The sequence below is a fragment of the Mustela erminea genome, chromosome 5 (assembly GCF_009829155.1).
Source record: "Mustela erminea isolate mMusErm1 chromosome 5, mMusErm1.Pri, whole genome shotgun sequence".
Taxonomy (NCBI): domain Eukaryota; kingdom Metazoa; phylum Chordata; class Mammalia; order Carnivora; family Mustelidae; genus Mustela; species Mustela erminea.
The window spans coordinates 90,542,886-90,567,215 of record NC_045618.1 but is presented as its reverse complement, the minus strand read 5'-3'; the positions used below and the strand labels follow the sequence as shown (position 1 = coordinate 90,567,215).

The 24,330-nt window shown below is 37.2% G+C and overlaps 1 pseudogene; it reads left to right on the top strand.

The window, feature by feature from the left end:
- The first annotated feature begins 22,457 nt into the window (after positions 1-22,457).
- LOC116590004 lies at positions 22,458-23,133 on the top strand (annotated as a pseudogene).
- The last annotated feature ends 1,197 nt before the right edge of the window (positions 23,134-24,330 follow it).

Genomic DNA, 24,330 nt, shown 5'->3' with positions numbered 1-24,330 from the left:
TCTGGTTCACATACCAAGGCGGATGACATACTCGATGAGTACCCAGAAGGTATGAAAAGCTTGATTACTTATGTAATTCAGCAGGTAGGTAGCTCAATAGCTTGAGAGAGCAACAAAAGAGACTGGCTTGGGTTTTTATTGTGGCCAGAGGGAAAGGCCTGGGGAGGGTTCCTACTTGAGAGGGAAGGAGCTTTTGTAGTTTGAATTACTCACTTTCACCGAAGGAGGGAGTGGGTCTCTCTGGCAGGCACCTGGGGCAAAAGGCAAAACAGGGAAGGTTGAGGTTTAAGGGATGTCAGTGGTTCATTATCAACAAAGGGAATCACACTCCTTATGACAACAATAAAACCAACTTCAAGTATCTCCAAGTCTCCTATAAAAGGGGTCTTTCAGATTTGCAATCCCCTCCAATGATATTGAGATAGCTATCTTATCGTTTCTATGAAGATTTAAAAGTCAAAAGTAATCAAAAGTAATCAGTATATTTACTATCCTTGGTAGAGGTGTTTTCATAAACACAATCTTCTATCTTTGTAGCCCATCGACAGCATTCCCTGCCCAGCTAGTGAGCTTGGTGGGATTTTTCTAATTACCAGGAAAACAAACTCCAGGAAGCACATTTAAGTTGGAAAAGACAACAGAGTGCATGATCTGTGCCACATGGTTTGGTTTCTGGGCGGTTTGTTAGTTTTTGCCTTTAGACTTACTATCTGTGCTTCCTCATTTCTTATTTGGAGATGCTGAAAATGTGCTTTTGTTTATTTCCAAAAGCATTTTTGAGATGTAATTTATGTACCACAAAATTCACCTATTTTACATTGAGTGTGCAACTCAGTGATTTTTATTAAATACACAGAGTTCTGCAAATATCACCACAAACCTATTTTAGTACATTTCTATTACTGCATAGAAAACTCTTGCTTATTAACAGTCAATTCCTCCTTCTACCCCAGCTCAAGGCATCCATTAATCTGCTTTCTGTCTTTACAGATTTGTCTTTTCTGGATATTTCAGATAAAATGACTCATAATATATGTAGTCTTTTGCCTTTGGTTTCTTTTACCTAGCATAATATTTTTTAATTCATCCACGTTGTAACAAGCACTAGTACCTCATTCATTTTCTATTGCTGAATGGTGTTCCACTGTATGGGTGTTTTACAGTTGATTACCCAATAACCAGATGATGAACTTTTGCATTGTTGTCACTTTGGGTATGTTATAAATAATTCTGCTAAGAATATTTAAATTTGTCTTTTGTGGGCATATATTTCTATTTTCCCAGATAGACACTCAGAATTGGAATTATTAAGTCACAAGGAAAATTTTTGTTTAACTTTTTAAAGCTCTGTAAAACTATTTTCTAAATTGGCTACCATTTTACATGCTAGTCATAAGTGTAGAAGAGTTCCAGCTTCTCTGTATCTTCCTCAACTCATTCTTGTCTTTTTGTTTATGACTATTCTAGTGTTTATGTAGAGGTATGTCGTTATGATTTTAATTTGCATTCTATAGTCGGCATGTATGATGTTGAGTTTCTTTTCCTTTTTTTTAAATTTAATTGGACATTTGAAATGTCATCTGGATTATGTCTCTGGCTGGTATTGTTTGTTTACTCTCTCTCTCTCTGTGTCACACAGACACATAGACACACATAGACACACACAGACACACACACACACATATACACTTTGCTTAATTTCTAGTCCATTATTGATAAACTGTTATGCCCGGTGGGTGTTTTGATTCTCTAGTTCTATTACCTTCTTGTAACAACAGCCCCTGCTATCTTCCTACGTTTTATATTGTAAATTCTTCAGATCCATTAATCTCCTATGGGATATTTTGACATACCAACTACAAAGTTATAGGATTTATTACTCTTGGAAATAAGATTGTTTTAATAAGCATTTCATTTTCTATTAAGATGTTGCTATGCTTTTTAAATACATTTTTCTTAATATTTATAACATACATATTTATTTAGAATACAGGTGGTGTTGATTTAATATCTGTTCTCAAGGGGAAAAATAATCCTCAGGGAATTTTACTTTTGATTAGAGTGACTTTAACAAGACATTTTCTCCTAATGAGATTCTAATTGCCTTAAATCAAGTAAAGAGACCCCAAAGTCTACTCTGGGAGGCCATTTCACAAGTTTAGAAATTATCTTAATCTTTTTTTTTTAATAGTGAAAGCCCTAGTACTGAATGTATCTATCACTCTTAAACGGACATTCTGTGAACTGTTTCTTAACATACGGTATTGATCACCTGGGAACTCTGAAAAGGGACCATGATCAATGGGGAGGAGAGTAATGGGTCTGGCAGCTAATTGTGTATGCCTGTGCCTGGGGGCACGTTCTTCTCTACTGGTAGATGATGATAGCATGCTCATTATTTTTCCAAATTACAAACAAACTCCCTACTTTTTTCTTATTGTCTCTGAAACACCAAATAAAATGTCAATTGGAGCCAATATTATAAAGTAATGAAATCCCTAGAGCAAGAGAACCCTAGTAAAGGAAGAAAACACCTAATTAAAATGAAAGAATGAGGCAAAATGCTTTTATTAGCCTCAGTAAAACAGAATATGTGTGAATCCCCAATGCAGGTCTTGGATTTAAAATGTCTTTATGCCTAATATAAACAAAGGAGTCCATTTCTAAGGACTCCCAAATGTACCATTATGTAGTTAAATCAGAACACTTTTCAATGGCATTCCATTAACTTGCTTTGTTGGAGAAAAGATTCTCACCAAAGCCCCCTTCTGCCAAATAAATATAGTAATGTTTTCTCTAACATAAAGAAAACCTGGTGGGATTATATTTAAACTCTCCAATGCAGACAGACTCTCTATATGAAGCTCTATTACACAGAATAAAATTAAATATATACATCCTTTGACACTCATAATCTAAAAAAAATTTTTTTTAAAAAGAAGTAGTGTTATTTTTTTGATGACATTTTGAGACTCATAACTGAGTTCCCAAGGAATGGAAATATCCTGCTCATGGTCACACTCTAGTATATTGTGCTGAGATTCTTTTCAATAGTTTTTAAATCCAAATACCAGTCTCCTTTTACCTTGTTTGTTTTCCCTTTGTACCAGAGACAATATCTTGCTTGGGTTTATGTATGAAAGGAGAGAGGCATTGCTACCATCATAACTAGTTAACTCTGCAGCTTAATAACTAATTTTATGAATCCAAAAAGACATCTCACTCTTCAGGGGCATTAAAGAGAGAAAGCCAAACCTATGTTATGACTGAGCTCTTTAGAGCAGATGTCATATTTTTTAAGAAAATTGCCACCTTTCACCAGCACATCATAGAGGTTCCTAAATTAAATCAAATTTCTTAGTGTTAAAACATGATAGTTTAAAAATTTTACTCATCACATGTATAAGATATAGGCAAGTAAAAAACATGATTTGGCAACATTATATGGAAAAGGTATTTGAATACATCATTTCTGAGAGTATGAATATATATACATCAGTGTAGTGGGTAGCTAAAGAGGAAAAAGAGTTTACTCGGAGGGAAAATTTTTTTTTCCTCTACACACTGAATACTCCAAATGTATGGGTTTCATCACACCAAGCAATTCTGTGACACCAGTTGGATGTCATACAATTCAACTCAATTCTGATGCTATCTGCCTGGAGAGAGAGTCAGATATCATCAGTTAGGGGCTTGGTCTCACAAGACTGCCCCTACTTCCAATGTCAGTCATTTGTTGGAATGGTTCACAGAATCCAGGAAAAGAGTTTCCTGAGCAGATTACTGGTTTATTACAAAGATTGTAACTCGGGAGCAGCCAGACAAAAGAGATGCACAAGGCAGGGAATGGAGGAAGGGACGTGGAGTTTCCATGCTCTCCCCGAGTATACCACTCTCCCAGGACCTCCTCAGGCCCACCAACCTAGAAGTTCTCCAAACCTCTTCAGTTAGAATTTTTTCTGGAGGCTTCATTACCTAGACATGATTGATTAAATTACTGGTCATAAGTGATTACCTCAAACTCCAGCTCCTCTCCTCTCCCCAGAATTAAGGAGGTGGGGCTGAAAGTTCCAACCCTGAATCTTGAGAGTGGTTCCCTGGTAACAGAGCTCCATCTTTAGGGTTTTTCCAAAAGTCACCTTACTAACCTAAACTGGCTCAGGTCATGATCTCAGGGCCCTGGGATCAAGCCCCGCATCAGGCGCTCTGCTCAACAGGGAGCCTGCTTCCCCCTCTCTCTCTGCCCGCCTCTCTACCTACTTGTGATCTCTCTCTCTGTCAAATAAACAAATAAAATCTAAAAAAAAAAAAAAAAAAGACACTTTCACCTTTATCACTCTGGAAGGAGTTCGGGAACAGTAGTGATTTGAGGACAAAAAAGCCCAAATATTATAACAAAAAAATACTCCCATGACTCTTATTGCTTAGGAAATTACAAGGGTGTTTGGAGCTGTATAACAGGAAAAGGAATAAAGACCAAATAAACATTTTTATTGTAAATCACAACATCACAGTGGCTTAGTACAATCACTTAAAACTAAGAATATTTCTATGTCCCAGAACTTCTACCTCAAGTGTCTTAACTTTGAGAAACTTCCAACTATACATAAGACATCCCAGATATTAATTGCACTATTTAGTACATAAAAGCAAAAATTAAAATCTAAATGTCTACCAAAATCAATGTCTAAATTAAATATAGGTGCATTTCTACAGTTTAACACGAAGCATGTATAAAGGAATGTTTGATCTGCATGTTTTAATATGAATATTCTCAAGGAAAAAAACAGTTGGCAGAAAACAAGTGAGCTCCTAAGCAGTATTAAAGTAAAACACTATTTATCTGATAAAATACGGGAAGTCATACAAAATATTGTCTATTAATTATTGCAATGTTTTCAACTATACATAAAAGTTCAAAAATCGGTCAAGAATGATGCAAGAAAATAATGATCATCTCTGGTGAGGAAGAGAGGTGACTAGAGTACAGAATGATGATTAGGGAGTAATTTTAATTTTACTAACAATATGCATATGTTATAAAAGAGAACATATTCATCTATTACTTATATAATTAAAATTTAATAAAACTGGATAGTTATTAAAATTTAATACTCATTAAAATTTATGAATAATTTCATTGGAAACTGTTAAGTAAATAACATGTCTTCCTATATCCATAAACTCACATTCAAGATTAGGGTCTATTTCCTACAGTGAAAATAGTTTCAACAGCAGATCCATTTTTGTCAAATTTGTGTACGACAGGTAAATGCACATGTTGTTACTAATTTACCTTGTGAGTTAATTTACTGCCACTATAAAATATCCATGTAATCAAGAGTACTTAACAGGTATCTGTGAAGAAATTATATAATAAAATTGAATGCAAAAAAGATCACTGAAATATTAGCATTAATATTTTTATAATAATATTAACAGCAATGTTGCATGTACAATATGCTCTGCTCTTTTACCAGCCCAGAAGCTTGCTTTATAATGAACAGTATTCCATTTTCTGTGGTTCACAGGGTTATGACTACAAAAAGTTACATGCTGCCACATTACTGTAATTGAGAGGACTGCCGAAAGTCACATCAATACCCCACAGTTTGATCCCCGACATTCTCACGCTCACATAAATTATTTTGATTTTGTCGCTATATAGGTTATCTTACCAAAGTTCAATTTTAATAGCCATTTAAAAATTTGCAGGGGATGGTTTAAATGTGTCCTGGCCCATGACAAACAGAGCTGAGTACGAGAGTTAAAAATTTTGAGAATGGACCCAACTATAATGAGGCTCCAAGAAGCAGGGGTAAGAAGACTGTGGTGGGGTGGAGGAGGGAAGGTAAGAGCGCGCAGGTGCAGGTCTGGGGAGGATGATAGACTTCACACATGTTCGGGTGCAGAGTTATTCTCTGCGCCTACAGCCATGGATACCAAATCAGCACATGCACATGAAAAGTGAACTTAATTGTTATTCCTAAGTAAACAGGTGAATTTCTCTTTAAAGAAAACTCAGAATATTAGAGAATATTGATTCATTTTCTCTGTGCTTTAACAAGTTTGCAATATTCTACCATGGAGCAAAGTAGAAAGATATTGATAAAAAGCCACTTTAAAATCAATCTTGTCACTTCAATGTGTAATATTTTGACATGTCTATAAATATTATTGAAATATTACAGTAGCAAGTAGCTCTCAGTCTTAAAAACATAAATCTGTAAAATAGCATACAAAAGTTTTAATTTCCTAGCCAGTACAATTAGGTTTATCCTTAATTTTATTCATAATATAAGAAAATAAAATATGGGCTTGTGATTCTATAAGATGTTCTGGTCCTTCAGAAACATAAAGGAGCCCAAAGAAAGAGACAACGAGGTACCACAGCTGTGTGATAAGAGCCTTTGAGCTGTCTCCTTTCTTTTCTCTACATGGCCTGCATGGGTCAGTATTTGCTTCTTTGCTTTTCAAAAAGCAGTAATATCAGCTAAAGGCAGTGGGGCAGTATTATGACCGTAATGAATCTGCTTGGTATGGGGAGGACCCAAAACCAATCAGTATAGACAGGCTACTGGGAATCATTTTGGCAGTTCTTCACCTTTCAAGCAATGTACTTATAACAGAATGAGACAATATTTTGCAAAGAGCAGTTTTTAGGGTATGTATAAAGTGAGCTGCCCTACAGAGAGGCCACAGTTAACACTGTAGGAGCAAGTCCTTATTTGACATCCAGAAACTCATGGACCTCAAGGAGGGCTTTTTTCAGTGAGGCATGCTCTGAAAAAATGTGAGTGCTTGCAGACATCACAATGACCATGACGTAAAATCCTGAGTTGCTTAGACAAAACAAAACGCAGAAGCACGTTGCTATGATAGATGCATTGAAGACAACCACAAAGAGAATATTAGGGTTTGTTTCTGTTTGTTTCTTTCTGGTTTTTGGGTTTTTTGTTTTGTTTTGTTTTGTTTTTTGTTTTTTTTCATTTCCTCAGTTGATGATACAGGAACAGATTACGACATCCTAGGCAAATATCAAAGTACCTCCAATGGTAATATTTATAACTGACAAATCTGAACATGGTATGAAAAACTTTAGGAAGGATGTTCTAATTGACAAAAATAACACATCTGTACTTGAATTAATGCCTCAAGAAAAATTAGTAGCGATTAGCTTTTGGCATAAATACAGAGGATTGGAATAAAGTCTGCAGCCAAATAACATAAAATGCACATTTTTTAGCATAGGAATATGGTCATTTTGTATGTTTACTTCAAAATGACCTGTTTCCAGTTATTTAATCAAACACTAGTCTTGCTATTGCTGAGGAGATATTTTGTAGACATGTAATTAGAATGCATAACAGTTAACTTTAAGTCACATTTTCTAGATAATCTGGGTGGGTCTAATATAATTAGTTAAAAGCAACCTGAGGATTCCCTGAAGAAATACTGCTTATGGAGAAGAGCTTCAGCTTTTGCTTTAGAGTTCCAGACTACCCTTCCTGACAGCCTGTCCCATGGTCACATAATTCACATTCTTACACTAACTCTTTTAATATATCTATCTCCTGCTGGTGCTGTTTTCCTGGTTGAACTCTGACACAGCATACATGGGTTGATCATTCATAAAAATGAACTAGACCACAATCCAAAGACTCTAGGGAAATATTACTCTCTGACCTCAACACAATAAAATTAGAAATACATAATAAAAGGTAGCTAAAAATCCCATATAATTATGAACAAAAATCTATAGTAAGGACAAAGACTAATAGCATGGTTAAACACAAGACAAAGTGGATGGAAAAAAAATTAAAGCTAATCCAAACAAAATAAAGAAGGAAAGGGGAGAAACAACTATAGCTATAATAGACTTTTAAAATTAAGATTATATTTTTGAATGAATAAATTCAACAACCCTAGCTGACTAGATTCTTATCTGGATCTCTAATTCCAGATGATAATAGTAGTCACAATGTTTTAAAAGCCATTTCTACTAACCCTGCAGGGAAAAAATATTTCCTAACTTTGACGTTGTTCTAGATAATGTTAAAAAAAAAAAAAAGGATTTTTATCTAAAGAGGTAATGACACATATATCATTATTAGTAAAATAAGATATGACTTTTTTTAAATTTTTATTTATTTATTTATTTTTTTAAAGATTTTATTTATTTGTCAGAGAGAGCGAGCGAGAGCGAGCACAGGCAGACAGAGTGGAAGGCAGAGTCAGAGGGAGAAGCAGGCTCCCTGCGGAGCAAGGAGCCCGATGTGGGACTCGATCCCAGGACGCTGGGATCACGACCTGAGCCGAAGGCAGCTGCTTAACCAACTGAGCCACCCAGGCGTCCCTGACTTTTTTTTTTTAAATAGACTATTTTTTTAGAGCAGTTTTAGGTTCACAGCAAAATTAAGTGGCAAGTACAGAGTTCCCATATATCTCCAACCCCCCAACCTCACCATCACCCAAAGTCCATATGGGTTTTTAAAAACTCACCATATGGGTTTTAACAAATATATAATGACATGGATCCACCATTACAATTTCATACAGAAATGTTTCACTGCATAGTATCACCAAAATTGTTATGTGAGGTTATCAGTGTCTAGGCAGGAAAACAGAAACTAGTCTGAAAACATCAAAAGGAGGGTATTTAATATGAGATTTGTTGACAAAAGTATGGAAAGTGCTGGAGAAACAAAAGGAGAATAATAATTTTTAGCCCACTAATTAAGAACAGGTGGAAGCTGCTATCATCCCTAGGGCTGGTGGAGCAAAAGTCAAAAACCTGTGATCATTGTGTTTCTAAGACCACTGCAGTTACATTTACAGGACACGGGTGTTAATGCAAGGATAAATACAAGCAACAAAAATTGATGCTGTGGGAATTTGACCTGTCTGCTTGTGACACTTAAATCTTCCACTACCACTTGATAATATAGAGCTGCTGTATATCTAACATTATCGCTAAGTGAAATGTCTAATTTATGATGGGCAGTTCAGGTTACAGTGTCACTTGGTGTGGCAAGGTGAGGCCATCAGTTCTCTATCAAGGCCTACCAGCAAAGGAGAAGAGTTATCTGTAGATGTTTAAATGAATTTTCTCCAAAGCCCTAAATGCCATAAACCAGACAGACATTTTATTCAAAAAACCAAATACACATTTTAGCTAAAAACCAAATAGTAAATATTTTAGACTATGAAGACTATGTGGTTTCTGTCACAACTATTCAACTCTATCATTGTAATGCAAAACAACCCCTAGAAAAAATGGAGTCAAGTATCTTCCAATGAAACTATGTATAAACACAAGTCATGATCTAGTTTTAGCCATCAGGTTGTAATTTTTCAACCACTGCCATAAACACTTGAAGTTCATTTAGATCTACTTTGGACATCCAAACAGAAGGAAGCTTTCACTGAAGTCTAAACTTGGTCTCTTAAAACTGCGAGTTTCATTGGCTGCTTGGTAAGTCACTCAGAACAGCACATATATGTTTCTTTAAAAAATATAAATTTCCACCAGAGAATGGAATTTTTCTTGCTGAGAGTTGGTACAAATTTCCTCTTGCAGAAATACTACTGTATCTCTGGTAACTTTACCAAAGAGGCTTGTCCATGAATTTTTACTGAGGTTTTTCACCCAAGATCTATCATTCATATGAGTTATTAAGGCTTCTAGGATAGCTTCTACTTTCTGCTTACCAGGTGTAGTAAGTACTATATTTTCTGAGAAACACCGTAACATTCTGTGGGATATTGAGATAATAAAGTTCCTTGTTGACTAAAATCTGACAAAAACCAAGATAACTGAAACATCTTCAAGGTAAGACCAGGCAGATACACTGCTCTGAAAGTGCACCTTTCATTATCATGTGAAATAAAATACAGTCTAGTTTTTCTTGTCTATAGATGTGATAATTATATTTAATATGTCTACTTGACTGAAATATAGGGTGACCAGATATTTAGTTAAATATTATTCCTGTGTTGTCTGTGAAGATGTTTCTTTGATGAGATTAGCATTTTAATGGGTAGTGAAAGAAACTGCCTTCTCCAACATGGGTCACATAATTCAATCCCTTGAGAACCTGAATAAAATAAAAAGATGGAGGAGGGAAGAATTCACTCCCTCTCTGACTGCTTGAGAAACAAAATCATTCTCCTGCCCTCAAACTGGAAATTATACCATCAGTTTTCCTGGTTCTTGGGTCTTTGTAACCAGATTGGACATATATCACTAGTTTTCCTGGGTCTTCAGCTTTCCAACTGTAGATCATGTGACTTCTCAGCCTCCATAATCAATTGAGCCAATTCCTTATAATGCATATCTATCTAAATAGTTATATTTATATCTGTTCTATTCTATTCATTCTGTTTCTTTTGAGAATCTTGACAAATACAAGAGATACAGGATGAAAATGTTTACCAGGAAAAATAGCTACATACCAAATTCCAAGAAGTGATTTTTTCCCCCAAATATGAGGTAATATCTTTAACAGCAAATGTAAGGTTAAATTATACAATCTTCACACATTCAAAAGTTAATTGAGAAAAATAAAGAAATGCTAGGAGTCCCATTTCTGCACCTTTCAAGTCATGGATAGTGCTACTTCTTTCTGTAGTTTTCCCAAGAATGGAATATCACATTTGGTTTACAATTCTGCAAGGACAATCAAGTTCCACAGGCCTTTCCCCCCAAAAGAGCCATCCCTCTGTCACTTCAGAACAGAGCCGAATCCTGGATAATGTAAATTTTGCATTAGAAAATAGAACCATAGTTCCTAAATAATATTAACTAAATGAAATCAATGATGAAGTTAAAGAGTAATACACTGTGATCAAACAGTGTTTTTCCTGGGAATGGAAAAGTGATTTACTATCAAAAATGTGTTTATGAAAATAACTTCACCAATGAACTTAGAAAATGGTCAAGGAGTGTAGAAATAGCATTTGATGAATTCTGCTTCATTCAACTAAAAATAGAAATACAATTAATTTGAAAAAGTATTTATTACAAAATATTTATAACAGAAAATTATTTTATCTAATATAGAGTAGTATAGAAACCTACAATTTAGCCTTCTAGTTTCACTGAAGTTGATGGGAGAAATGGCACTCTTAGATCCAAGACAAAGGACTGTATTAGTCACAGTACAGCAAGCACTCTGAGCATCAGAGTCAGTCCCAACTGACTCTGCATTGGGTCAGTCCCCTTTATTTCTAAGTTCCACAGAAGCAACTAAATGGCCCCAGATGGAGTCTTTTCCATGCAGTGGGCTATGGTTAAGGAGAGAACCCTGAACTTAGGAACCCGTCTTTTATAATACTTAGTAAACATGCTTGTCCTTTGCTTCAGCATGAGACAGTATTACACTTTATTACACTTGATGATAAGAATGCCTGCCCTTTACTTTGGAGAAAAAAACACAATCTCTACAGTCCAAGATTCAATGTAGGCAGTTACTCTTTCCTACCTGAAGAATCACCCCTTCTATCTTCCAAGGCTATTTACATTATAAACATCCTTTAACAATAGTCCTGATCAAAGGCAGTCATGATTCCTTTCATAATACATGAAGTCATGACTCTTTTCATAATACATGAAGACACTTGAGTGATCCATAAAGAATTGCCTTCCAATAATAGTACCCAATATGACCCTTCAGTCATAAACCATCTTGGCCTCAGGTTAATTTTCCCATAAGTATTCTACCTTGGCGGCTACTCTGATTAATCTAACAGAGACTGGTATCAAATCTATTCAATTTGTTTCATATAGCAATTAATTAAGGCTACTATTAACAGGACTCCAAGCAGTAAGAACATACTAACGGGCAGTATTGAACTCAAACATATCCCCAGGTTCTGGACCCAAAGTAGCTGAAGAAAACCATCGGGGTATTCTCCCTTACCTTTTTTTTTTTTTTTTTTTTTTTTATTTCCAGCACTCCCTTACCTTTTAAAACTGGTTTTTCAGGACGCCTGGGTGGCTCAGTTGGTTAAGCAGCTGCCTTCGGCTCAGGTCATGATCCCAGCGTCCTGGGATCGAGTCCCACATTGGGCTCCTTGCTCAGCAGGGAGCCTGCTTCTCCCTCTGCCTCTGCCTGCCATTCTGTCTGCCTGTGCTCGCTCTCTCTCCCTCTCTCTAACAAATAAATAAAATCTTAAAAAAAAAAAAAACTGGTTTTTCCACTTGGCCCAATCTGTTGATTGTATTAACTATTACACAAACAGTACCTTTCTCAAAAGTTGGAAGTCTAGGACAATTTTATCATCCAAAGCAACCTCGGTCAGTAAAGCAGAAACTGCCCTAAATGCTGACTATAACTGAAGTGGTTTCATTGATCATTTCAGCTTTTTTCACTAGACCTCCCCATTGTAGGGATAATGAGTCTTAAAAAAAATGATCTCTCTACCTATATATCTATTAGTTTATACTTTCTATTATTTTTTAATTTTAATTCTAATATAATTAAATACTGTGTTATATTAGTTTCAGGTATATCACGCAGTGATTCAGCAATTCTATATGTTACGCAGTGCTCTTCATTATAAGTGCACTCTTAACTTCCCTCACCTATTTCACCCATCCCTCATTTACCTCCCCTCTGGTGGCCATCATTTTGTTCTCTGTTGTTAAGAATCTGTTTTTTGTTGTTACCTTTTGTCCTTTATTTTATTTCTTTTTTAAAGCCCACACACGATTGGAAATCAGATGATATTTGGCTTCTCTGACTGACTTATTTCACCTAAGCATTGTACAATCTAGATCCATCCAAGTTATTGCAAACGGCAAGATTTCATTCTTCTTTGCGGCTAATTCTCCACTGTTCTGGTAAGCTCCCCTGAGCAAACAAGCTTCTCTTCATTTTGGAGATATTTCTGGTGACAACTGAGGACTACATGGTCTTTAGTGGAATGTCCTTGTACACTTGAATGTCTTCTGTGATACTTTCATGGTAGAAGTCATTGTGTTTTTGCCAGGGTGGCATATTAAAAATTAACACTTGGCCCTCATGCAAGAGGTACAGTTCCTGAGGTACACATGGTCCCCTGAAAAAAAAAAATATATTGTTTACAGTTTTTGTCCTTCCTGAGTGACTTACATCAATTCAGGGTCACAGGCTGACAGTGCCTCCAGCATGGCACACCATCATCCAGGTGGCTTTCATCTGCCTGATAAAATTACTGGGCAATGGCAATGGGATTGAGTTGGGGGAAGACATCCAGGGGTGTTGAGAGATATTTTTCTCATTGGTTCCACATACACAGGCAAATTGCTTCTCCAATGGGGATGGAAAATGTGTTGTCCTAGGGCGCCTGGGTGGCTCAGTGGGGTAAGCGTCTGCCTTTGGCTCAGGTCATGATCCCACAGTCCTGGGATCAAGCCCGGTGTAGGGCTCCCTCCTCAGCGGAAAGTCTGCTTCTCCCTTTCCCTCTGCCTCTGCCCCTCCTCACTGCTCGTTTGTTCCCTCTCTCTATCTCAAATAAATAAATAAAATATTTTTAAAAAATGTGTTGTCCTGTTGTTATAACAATAGCTTTTCCTTTGTCTGCTTAAACGAGAGTAAGCAGCAACCACAGAACTATCAGAGCAGCTCGAGTCAATTCTTTTCTGGTTGGTCAGCCTTTAAATATTTATTATTAGGTAGTACAACGAGGAACCCTTGTTACCCCCACCACCAATACCAGCCTTGGGTTAGAGCATACACTACTGGATGTCTGGGAATCTTTTTATATCACTGAATCTACACACAGGAATCTTGTCCTTCCTCTTCCATAAAGTCACAACTCTTAAAGAATCCCATTCTGAATGGCAAAATTGTCAGTAAGTATGAATGGTTTGAGATTTTGCTCTGGGGAAGAGCTTACAATTTAACCTGCCACTATTTCATGACTGCTCATAGAGCACATAATTTATAAACTAAGAGAAAGGTCTTTATTTTTTTCACAGTACAGTAAGTAACATGAGAATCTCCTTATTTGTGTGTGTGTTCAACTTGCCCCAAGACCAATGGATACATGTACATGTGACTGGTTGACATTCAGAAGAACCCTGAGCTTAGGAAATTAGGACCCATTATAATGGGTAGTAAGCATGTCTACATTTTGCTCCACATTGAGACATTGTTATACTACACTGGACAATAAGAATGACCGCTCTTTGTTTCAGCTGAAGACACTGTCTCTATCTTCTAGGGCTATTTGCTGTATAGACATGCTTGAAATTAGAGTACAGAGCAAAGGAACTTAGTGTCTCATTTCCTATGATGTACAGAAATGAGAGAGATCTATGAAGAGTTTTCTCAATAACAGGAATAGGACAATCATGCCTGTTATCATCATAAATATCTAATGATTATGGTGAATTTAATAAAAATTATTGTTCAGTGTTTAGACGAGAAGAACTTTCATTATTTGAAAATGAAATTATTACTTAAGTAGAGAATCCAATATAATCAACCAAAGCCTATGGCTATAGTATAGACAGTTCAGCTAAAATACTGGATCTAAAGTGACCATATGCTTTCCTCGAGTCTGTGCATCTGAGATTAAAAGAAAAATACAACCAGACAAACAAAAACAAATTGTTAAGTGAAGCAGCCCAGCAGGGGCCCTGAAAACTCCTGCACATTTTTGATGAATGTGCCAGACTGCAAGTCTGTTCTATACCCTGACACTGACTAGTTTCTGTAAGTGTTTATATAGTTAAATAAGTCAGTCAAGGTGAATACAACATGAATATCATGTGACAGCTTGTTTCCAGTATACATTGACTGGCTTGTTTGGTGGCTCACTATAAAAAATAGTAAGGCCTTGGGATTGTTTTCTTTCTTTTTCAGATAGTTCATTGTTAGTGTATACAAATGCAAACAAAAAAATTTTACTTCTTCCTTTCTGATTTGTATGCTTTCTTTATCTTTCCTAATTTCTCTGACTAAAATTGCCAGTATTACATTGAATAGGAGTAGCACGGGTGTGTACCCTTTTCTTGTTCCTGATCTTAGAAAAAAAAGGTCTCAACTTTCACTGTTAAATATGATGTTAGCTGTGAGCTTTTCGTTTACAGTTTTTATTATGTCAAGGTACATCATGTCCATGCCTAATTTGTTGATGGTTTTTTATTATGAAAGGATTGAATTTTGTCAAATGCTTTTTCTGCATCTATTGAGATCACTACATGATTTTTATTTTTCATTGTATTAAGGTTAATGTGTCACATGTATTGATTTGTTTGTATATGTAGACTCATCTTTGCATCCATATGATCATGGTGTAGGATCCTTTTAATGTGCTTTTGGATCTGGTTTGCTAGAATTTTGAGAATTTTTGCATCATATTCATCAGGGATATAAGCTTATAATTTTCTTTTCTTGTAGTGTCTTTATCTGGCTTTGGTACAGGGTTAGTCTGGCCTCATAAATTACATTTGAAAGTGTTCTCTTCTCTTTATTTTTTTTAAAGATTTTATTTATTTATTGGACAGACAGAGATCACAAGTAGGCAGAGACGCTGGCAGAGAGATAGGAGGAAACAGGCTGCTTGCGGAGCAGAGAGCCCGATGCGGGGCTTGATCCCAGGACCCTGAGATCATGACCCGAACCGAAAGCAGAGGCTTTAACCCACTGAACCACCCAGGCACCCCTCTTCTCTTTAATTTTTTGGATTAATTTTAGAAGGATTGGCATGAATTGTTTTTTAAATGTTTAGTAGAATTCACCAGTGAAACTTTCTGGTCCCGGGCTTTTCTGTGTTGGGAGATTTTTGATTATTCATGCAATCTCCTTGCAGGCTAATGGTCTGTTCACATTTCTATTTCTTCATGACTTAGTCTAATCAGGTTGCATATTTCTAGGAATTTATCCATTTCTTCTAGGTTATAAGGTGTTGCAATTACACAGAGCCTTGGGCCCTGCTATGATCAGTGGGCCAACAGGCTGTGCCCCAAAGTGGGGCATGGCTATAGGTGATTCTTTGCTATTGGGCAGGCGGCTAGCTGTGGTCCCCTTTTGGGTAAGGCAGCTGGCCTGGCACCCTGCTTCGGTGGGGCCATCAGCTATACCCCACATTTGGGCAGGGTTAGAAGCTGTGCTCCAAGATCAGTCAGGGTCACTGGCTTTCTGCCTGGCAAGGCTCCAGGTTGTGTTCAGTAAATGAGTGGGACTGCAGGCTGAGCTCAACTACCAGATTGGGCTCCAAGGTTGCCTGGCATTATTATCCAGGGTTCCAAGTTAGGTGGGAGCAGATGCTATGCTCAACAGATGGGTGGAAGAGTTGCCTTGGCTCCCTGTCCTGACAGGGCCAAAACAATCATCTGATTAGTCCTGATGGCTCAGTGGCTGAGGACCCAAACTGGGCAGAACTGCCAACAGAGCTCCCAGGCCAGATGGGGCCCCAGTTTTGCTCTGCAGATGGGCAGAACCACTGGCTGGGATCTCTACTCAGTTTTCATCACCAAGAGGAATGCCGTCTGCAAAGATCCAGATGCTCTTTGCTGTGAGCCCTCCACCCTTCTCAGTCTCTATCTGATTCCCCAGGTGAATTCCATGAGGCAATACCTAAGTAAGTGTTCCAAAAAAGTATCCCTGAATGTGGGGGAATTTGAGTGTCCACTTTAGGTTCTCATGTTCCCACTGGAGAAACAAGAGGCCTGGGCAACCCCTCAGTGCAGCACTCCACCAGTTGGGAGAGGGACCACGAAGTCAAAGTGAAACAACTCCCTTTCCCCCTTTAATGTAGGGGCTCTCCATTGTAGTGGCCTGAGGGGATTCATCAGCTTCATCCCCTGTCTCTAACATCTTCACAAAGTTGTCTTGTCTCTAGATATTTGCAAGTTGCTTTTACTGTGACAGGAACTGAAGTCAAGAACTACCTAATTTGCCGTCTTGCTGAAGTCCCTCCAACATTCTCTTGTTCTTATTATGTTTCACTTCATCTACTCTTGGCTATTCAGGTTTGCATTTTTCACTTACACCAGAAGGAAAGAGGACAGAGAGTGAGAAATATTGACACAGAGAGAGAAAGATTAAGAGTAAAAAAAAGGGGGGAGCCCCCTAAAAGCTGTAGCAGCTAAATAGTTCTTATGTATAAACTACAATTCTGTATGATGAAGACAACAATTATTGAGCACCATTCTCCTAAATGTCATAATGGGTACTGAGAAACTTTTCATTTGACATCAAACCCAGGTATGTTGTTGCACTAACTGGGGCATCTGGATGGGTCAGTAGTTAAATATCTTGATTTCAGCTCAGGTCATGATCTTGGGGTTGTGAGATCAAGCCCTGAGTGGGGCTCCACACTGGGCAGAGAGTCTGATGAAGATTCTCTCTATTGCTCTGTCCCTCATCCCACCTCCCACCCACGCTGCATGTGCCGGCACGTCCCGTCTCTCTAAAAACAAACAAATAAATAAAATTCCTTTACTTATGAGCAAAAACAAAGTGTGGAAATGTGGTATACTGGAGAAACCACAGAGAAGCCTTATGAGTTCAATTTGCTGTGTTTTACAATATTGGGGAGAATCTCGAGCTGACAAAGAAGGCAACAATTCTTCTTTTGTGTTTTACTGAAATATTTCTGTATTTAACCTTGCATTGAAAAGCATAAATATTTCCCTTGATAATAAAAATAGATCAGACATGTAAAGAAATCCCACAGAGAATAAGGCTGAAAGTTAGATATAAATGAGCCCTCTAAAATATAAACCTCAGAGAAATACAATCTACTTCCTAATGTTTGAAGGAAATATTCTCAGCAAAGGACATTAATATAACTGGCTAAAAGCTTTAGTGATCTCAGTAGGTTTTCATGAGAAAAACATTTGAGTTGGTGGCAATGATGTCAGATTTTGGAAGGCTTCAAGTTGAGGCTTATCAAAAATTTCATATTCCTCAAAGACACCACTTGAACACAAGCTTAAGTATGGCCTTTCATGGTTATAAGCACTATTTTTGCAGGTATGTAATGATGATGATCAATTTGTAGCATTCAGTTAGTTTTCTAGGAGATATGCTAAAACACACCATCCTAGTGATTTGAAGGGTTGATGTCAATAATGGAAATAACTCAGAAGCTAGACAACAACACCAGAAATATTAAATATGAAGTGAAGCATTCTCAAGAATTCATCATGCTTTTCTGTAATTCAATTAACATAGGAAATTGGAAATAATTACATTTTTCTTCATCAAGGATATTAGGGGTTTAATTTCATTATCTAACAAGAGGAGAATGGAATACCTTTTCTTCTCTTATAATCTAAGGATACGTATGACTCAAATGACTCAATGTTATTAATATGAATTTTGTGTTTATTGACAGTGTAATTATGCCTTCAGAGGTACATTAGATGTGTGAAACAATTTTACCAATTTTTAGCTAACATTTACATTTACTGAGTTCTTACCATGTACCCTTTTATAGCTAGGCACATTCAATTTATTACTTTATTGAATACTCATGAAAATATTCCTATTCTCATTTTATAGATTAGGGACCTAAAGCTGAGAGATATAAAAAAAAAGTTTTCTATTGCACTGCCATTGTGGTGGGTCTGAGCCATAGTTGGATTCCAAAACCCATGCATATTAACAAGTGTATATACAGTTCTCATGCTAAATGGGCTCTGTTGTCCTTTTAAAGTAATTTAATCTATTTTCGTAATTTTCTATTTTTTTCTAACCTATTCTCCTTCAGATGAATACATGCATGTGTTTAGGTACATATACGCAGAGTCACATACAAACGCACGCATAGAAGTTTGTGTCTGAACTTATGTATGTGTCTATGCATACACATATATGTGTACTCCTCTGCAGTATAGTAGGTTGGAAAAAATAGAAAATTATAAAAGCAGATTAAATTACTTTAAGGGAACAATAGTCCTTTTAGCATGAAACTGTGAAGATATATGTGTGTGTTAATGTGTGCACACACCACATACACATACACACATATGCACAGTTGTATATCAATTCATTCACTCTGTTGAGTGTTGGAAATATAAATAACAAAGCTTCTTCTTTTTTTTTTTTTTTAAAGATTTTATTTATTTATTTGACAGACAGAGATCAAAGGTAGGCAGAGAGGCAGGCAGAGAAAGAGGAGGAAGCAGGCTCCCCACTGAGCAAAGAGACCGATGCAGGGCTGGATCCCAGGACCCTGGGATCATCACCTGAGCCGAACGCAGAAGCTTTAACCCACTGAGCCACCGAGGAGCCCCAAATAACAAAGCTTCTTGATGAGACTCTTGGACTAATGAAATTTTATTTTCAGGTTCTAAAGTATATAATTACAGGATGCATTTGAACAAGCAGAATAGGTAACTGAGAAATCTTTTTCCCTTAGACCTTCACAATTGTGAGTCCAGTGTGTTGTGTTTGTTTTAGAAATCTATCCTTCATAAGTAGGATTTTATAGAGTATGGATAATCTTCTAAAGTGAACTTTGGAAAAACATCGGGTCATTATACAAGGAAACGTTCTTTTTGGAAAGGATATTCACCCTTAATAGTTTAACCTGAAGATTTTATGAGTTATATTATGGTAGGATGAGTAAAATATCAGAAGTTTTCATTAAGTCATTTCCTAAATAAAGTACTAGATATTTCCTAAATATAGGGTTTAAAAAATTACAATGAGGTGTTTTGAATATACTTTGAAATTATATATAAATAAATGAATAAATTTGAAAACATGTTATAGATCAATTGCCATTGATGAAAGAGCATATCCTACTTTATAGAAGTTTCTTTAAAGAGACAGATTTCACTTTCTCACCTAGTTAGAAAGGGCATTCATCACTACTTGACACGCAGATGCTGTGAAATAAATGTACTTTCAAAGAACTCGATACCTAGTTCAATTTCCTCTTGACAGTAGCTTTCACGTTATTTTCCTGGTAACTTTTGTGGGTTGACAGATAGTGTTGTAGAAGTGTTAATTGACAGACACATTCCCTGAGTGACAGATGGTAACACAGACCCAATTGTCAGAGTGCAATAAAGTTAACTGTCGAAATGAGAAACAAACACATCAGGGATCCCTGTTTTACACACACACACACACACACACACACACACACACACACACATTACTACATGTAAAAAGTCTGTGTTATAGAAGCCAAATGCCATCCTGAAGACTAAAAGCTAAAGGATTTTGTAGTAGTGGTCCCTTGATGGCTCAATAGGTTAAGCAACCAACTCTTGATTTTTGACTAAGGTCATGACCTCAGGGTCATGAGATGGAGCCTCAGGTTGGGCTCCACTCTTAGCACGGAGCCTGCTTAGGATTCTCTACCTCCCTCCTCCTCTGCCTCTCCCTTCTCCCCTCCCCCCCATGCTCATTCTCTTTCTCTTAAAGAAAGAAAAAATTTAAAAAGGACTTTGGAATATAAACAGTTTTCCAGAGAGTTTCCTAAAGGAAATGACAATTTCTCATAGCAGTATTCAAGATGAGGGGCAGCTGGGTGGCTCAGTTGGTTAAGTGTCTGCCCTCCACTCAGGCCATAATCCCAGGGTCCTGGGATTGAGTCCTGCATCGGGCTCCCTGCTCAGCAGGGAGTCTACTTCTCTCTCTGCCTGACACAACTCTGCTTGTGTTCGCTCTCTCTCTAACAAATAAATAAATAAAATATGTTTTTAGAAAACTGTATCTAAGCTGATTTTAGAGTAATAGAAATGGTCCTGACAACAATTTCATAAAACTGATGGGCACTGTTAATGGATGTTTAGCTTTCCTCAACCATCATTATTCACTAAAGATGTCCCAGGATGGAAAATAAAAACTTCTGTGTGTTATATCACTTTGGAATAAATACTTTATGCCTAAGTTCAAATTGTATTTGAAGAGGAGAGAATGAGTCTTAGTGGTAAGAAATCAAGGGACTAAGATTTTATATAAAATCAGGTTATTTTAAACTTAAATTATTTTTAGAACTCAGAGAAGGAGTCCCAACTGGAATGTTGTACATTGTGTTATATTTTTAAGATTTATTTAAAAATACACATGCTTTAATAAGTCAAAAAGTTGGAACTTGTGAAGCAGAGAAGAGTTATAAAATGACCCATCAGAACACAGGAAAAATAGTCTTTCAGATCTTATCCAGTCCCAGAAAACTTTCAAATATTTGTCTTATAAATCATTTTATGGACTGGATTACAGATTAAACTTGGCATGAACTTTATATAATGAATCCAAGAATAATCTTCTCATGCCCAAACTTACATAGCCCTCTGCTAAAACTGTCAATCAGATCAATGAATTAACAATAACTCCTAAGGAGATTTATATTTTTATCTTTCCTATTTTATGAGACTATTTCTTTAAATGACAGTAATAAATACAAAATGCATGTCTCAGCTTCCAAGTCCAAAAATTCACATTCACAGCTTATAAAATTTGTTTCTGCTGGACTTGGTGACATTGCAATCCTAATGATGACACCACTTTAAAAGCAAATTTATGTATATATCAGGTGGCTAATATATTTCTAAGCATGGCTAAATGCAGACAATTCAAGCATCTATTTTGGTAATTAAGAAGGAATCCTGGAATTTGCACTGAAAACAACTACTTTTTGATTGAGAGAGTGGACAGAACAAAAAAAGATCTGCTGCTTCTTCAAACCACACTACAATGACAGTAAACATATTTTTAATGTTTAAATACAGAAGTACAAAGAGAATAGGGGTGTAATGATAGCTACAAATTTTGAAAATTATAAAATAAATAGTTGGCAGTAGGATCCAGCAATCCCCCCTCTGGGTATTTATTCAAAAGAACTCAAGTCAGATTTCAAAGAGATATTAACATTTCAATATGCACTGCAATGTTATTCACAACAGCCAGGATATAGAAAAAACTTAAATGTCCATCAATGGATGAATGGATTTAAAAAAAGCCATATAGACATACAATGGAATATTACTGAAGAATAAAAAAGAAAGAAATCCTGTCATTTGTGACTGCATAGATGAAGTTGGAGGACATTATGCTAAGCAAAATAAGTCAGTCACTAAGGGACAGATACTGCATGAATCTACTTATGTGAGGTATGTGAGATAAACTTATAGAAAGGGAAAATACAACAGTAGTTTCTAGGGGTCTGGCGTGGGGAAGAAACAGGGAATTACTAATATGTACTAAATTTCAAATATACAAGATAAATAAATTCTAGAGATCTGATGTACAACGCTGTGCCTGATAACAATACTGTATTTTATACTTAAAAACTTGTTAAGAGACAACTCTCGGCATGCCGTGAGCTTAATGACTGAGCCTCTGGAGCAGCATCTAGCTCTGCTGCCCTCCCCTTCTAATCCCCACCGCTGCACCTGCCACGCGAACCACGGAGGAGACACCACCCCACCTCCCAGGCTGCAGCAAGCTGCACCTGAAGAAGCTGACCCTGGGGATCACCCACATATTAGAATCTTCCCCAGGTGTGGTAGAGGTGGCTATCATAGAGAACCCCCTGCTGAACATTGTATGATTTCTTCATGGGCACAACAAGATAACTGTGTGCTACCTGAGGATGTGAAGAATTTTTACCTGATGACCAATGATGGCTTCCCCATGACACGGAGTGTGAAGCTGGATGATGGGGCATCCATGGCAGCATGGCCATTGACAGCATCTCAGCACTGAGTCAACTCAACCAGTCTTCCATGTGTTCACTTCCTAAGGCACCAACTCTGGCAGACCTGGAAGACGATGCACTTGAAGCCTGGGAGAACCAGCCAGAGAAGTCTCACTTTGGTTCTTGCAGCGTGATGTGTGAGCATGGGCAGGGGGAGGTTTGCCTTGTCTACAAAAGAGGGAAACCAGTGTTAGCACAGGACACTGAGATCTGTTCCTGGGCAGAGCATTATCCTGGCATTTTCTCACAGGCACCTTCACCGCTTACAATCATCTGCTCATCAGGCAGCTGGGCCTGCTGTAGTGGCAGTACGCCTTCACCTGCTATGGCATTAGCCCACAGGCCAGGCAGTGGTTCAACATGTATAAACCCATCACCTACAACACAGACCTATTTGCAGAAGAGAACAACTCCTTCATGAACAATCTGGATCCCAGCAAACTGTTCAAGAGCAAGAACAAGACCTTAATCCCCAGATAGGGGCAGTCCAGCCTGCAGGTGGTCAGAAAGGGCCTCCTTCTCTAAATCCTCATCTAGCTCTGGAAATCCTGTCTGGATATGAGCACCCCTACCTCCCTGCCAGTCCCTCAGCAATGATTTCCACGCACAGATGGCTGAAGGCTCAGATTCTGAGTGGCACCATAGGCCTCTTCCCATCTGAGTGAGCCAAATCCTAGGCTTTCTACTTCCACTGGCATTAGCCAGGAGTTCAAGGGCATACTCAGGTCTCCCGCAGTCTTTTCCTCATCTCTTGCTTCTGAAAGCTGTGGAGAGTTTCAGAACTTGTTTGTTAAGCAGAACTGTTAAGACTTTTCCTCTCTTTCTACCTATGACCCTCTACACCTATCATCTGTGATTAGAGAAATACCCTGAAGAAACCACTGATTTTGACCCATGAGACATTAGAACTGTGCTGTTCAATTGGTAATCACTAGCCACAGGTGACTGTTTAAGCTATATTAAAAATTCAATTCCTCAATTGCATTAGCCACATTGTGAATATTCATGTGGCTAGAAGATTCTGGATTCAACAACAGAGATAAAGGAACATTTCCATCATCACAGAAAGTTTTGTTGAGCAGCACTGCATTAGAGTATTTCATGCTGCCCCTATTATTAGTTCCTTTTTATTAGAAAATGTGGATACATTAATTTGATGGGTCATAATACTCCATTAAAATGCTTGAAGATACAGTTGTATGTGTTTTTTTTATTTTTCCTAATTCTCACTCTGGTCTTTTTTAGTTTCCTATAAAAGTTTGTTGTTTCCAGTTTAAAAAAAAAAAAAAAAAGCCAAAAACCTGTTAAGAGGTTCTATCTCATGGTGTAGTCTTACTGCAATTTTAAAAAGGGTGTGACTCTGGGATCATTTTTTCAGCATCTGGTTCATAAATGCAAGTATTGTATCAGTGAGAAACCAGAGTTCTTCCTCTTCTGTGTGGGTTACTGTTTTCTGAGGAATCTCCCTCCCTTTTTTTTCTTTTCTTTTCTTTTCTTTTTTTTTTAAATACATGGTGTCACAGGCAACACTTTCCTGGAAATAGATGGACAGAAAGTGGGAGCAGGGTTGGGCTAGGGTTCCAACTGAATCCTAAAATTAAAAACCACTTGAGTAACAGAATATGATCCAGACCTTTCGATTCTATCCTATGTCAGAGAAATTTGGATGAGGAATAT